The following is a 2502-nucleotide window of genomic DNA, read 5'->3' as shown; positions in this document are numbered from 1 at the left end:
CGAATTCTTAACATTTTTGCAGGTTTGAAATCTGTTCCCGAAAAAAAAAAAAGAATACAAAACAAAACAAAACAAAACAATTGAAGAAATGAATTTATGGTTCGTACATGAACAATTTAACCTTTTCGACAAATCGATTCTAGCCATAGAGAAGGACAATTCCAACGAGGCAGATATCAAACTGAAAATGCAAAATCTGATTGCAAAAATAGTAAAAAGAAAATTCTTTGGACTTGTGCTTCTAAATGCAAGGGCCTTGTTAAGAAAACTTGAAGAAAAGGTGAATGCATTGAACAACCGAAGAAAGAATTTAAAAGTTTTTATGAAAGATGTAGCCAATATCTAGAACATTGAACAAGCTGAAGAGTTTATGTGATTAAGTTATGGAGACATATATTAGACCAGTATTGCGTAGGCTACAGTTAAGATGAACCAAAAGACTGTAAAACAAGCAATAAATATTGATAAAATATTTGATGAAACTGTTATTGCAAAGGCTTGGCTTCTAAGGCAGAAGTTTAGACAACACAAAAATTTAAGCATGAAAAAAAGTGACATTTTTTTTCTTTTTGTTCATTGCAATGAAAAGCACATATTAGCAAAAAAAATCTTGGTGCTGTAGTAGAATACATTCTTTGTCTTCCTGGTACTTCTGCACCAGATGAATTGCTTTCTGTAGTAAATTATGGGTGGTCAGATGAGAGGGGCAATATGGCAGGAGCTGTAAATAAGCATTCCACTAATCTGCTCAGAATATTTTGACAAAATTGATAATGACAATGAATTTCTTACTGAAGTAATTTCAAGTGACAAATATGGAAGCACTGATGGTTGAATAAAATATTACTTGACAATAAGAACATGCGTTTATTTTTATTTTTAAATGGCACTCTTCTACTTTACAATATTTTATATACGCGTTGTCTTGTAAAGAATAGCTGCTCCTGTTTCTGTTCCTCGTCCTTCTGTGTCTCTCAGTCAGACTCACAACTTTCTAAGTGTAAGTGATAAAGACAAGTCACACGTCTTACTAGCACACATGTATCACTTCAGCCCTTGTTACGAACTGCCTTCACACCAGAAGAAAACGTACAAGCGGTAAAAATGCCCAGACCCTCTGGTTAGTGGGGTGAGGAAACTCGTTCTCCCTTAACACTCAACCCACACACTGCAGCTCTTCAACCTTTGTGTGATATTCAAATTGGTTTCAGCTCCCATTGGTTCAAGTTTCACCTCTGAAAATTATAGTAATCCTAGACATGAGGTTAGCAAGGATGATATTATAGGATTGTAAATTTATACTTAAAGTGTTCCAAATAGGATTTATGACAAGTTACTGTGATACCTTTGAAAAGAAAAAAAGGAAAAGACATTTTACATGTTTGAGGAAATAGGAATGGTGATTCCCCACAACGAAGCATGTTATGAAGCAGTATGAACCCATAACACAACTATCGTCAGAATAAAAGAAACAAAGCAACAAAACAGCAAGAGTCGAATAATTGGTTTTAACCTTCGTATAGCATCAGATATTAATAGATATGATACAAAGCGGACGAAAACTTTGCCAACACCAACTAACGTATATGCTACAAAATAACATTTTTTGCATCCACGAATAGACAATACTTCCAAGCAGAAGAAAGCTATTTCTTGAACGTACTTTAGATGGCTGAGACTGCCATTTTGCGAAACTCGATATAATAATGGTTCCTGGAGACTGGTGTTGATCATCCAGCTGATCTTCCGCAATCTCCGAAAAGATAATAAAATAACGAAGTTTTGTCAAAGAAAAAAACAAACTGTATTTGAGAAGCGGGTTCTGTTTTATTATTTTTTTAAATCTTTTATTTGTTTCAGTCATTGGTCTGCGGTCATATTGGAACACTGCCTTGAAGGGTTTTGTCGAACGAATTGACCCTAATATTCATTTCTTAAAGACTGGTACTCATTCATTCGGTCTCTTTTGTTAAACCGCTAGCTGGCGGGGGTGTGAACAAACCAATACAGGTAGCGGGTGGCAGATACAAACAAACACACACACGCATAATTACATACATACATACACACACATAATTACATACATACATACACACACACAGCGTTCAGTATACATATTTTTATCACGTCTGGCCTTACAGCTCTTCTTATTTATTTTCACTGTTTCGTTTTCCTGTCGTGTTTTCTGTTCGCCACTATATTCCTCCGCATTACAAATTTCATTTAATTTGTTTCCGCGGGAAGAGCCATTCTAACAATGCGTCCTGCCCTAACTCTTCGAAACGCTTAGTTTCAGAATGGTGGCAGCTGATGAAGGAAATGTTTTCTATGTGGCCTGTGTGTTTTCTGTGCTCTGTTTATGTTCTGTTTTTCATTTAGTCCACGTTTTTTTTTTGTGGCGTCCTGTACCCAGATATGCATCTATATATACATGTAGATGTAGGTATATACATACATGTACGTATATATGCATATACTCACATATTATTTGTATTACATACA

The sequence above is a fragment of the Octopus bimaculoides genome, chromosome 4 (genome assembly GCF_001194135.2).
Source record: "Octopus bimaculoides isolate UCB-OBI-ISO-001 chromosome 4, ASM119413v2, whole genome shotgun sequence".
NCBI classification, from domain to species: Eukaryota; Metazoa; Mollusca; class Cephalopoda; order Octopoda; family Octopodidae; genus Octopus; species Octopus bimaculoides.
The sequence above is the reverse complement of the archived record's forward strand: the minus strand, read 5'-3'. Positions refer to the sequence as shown.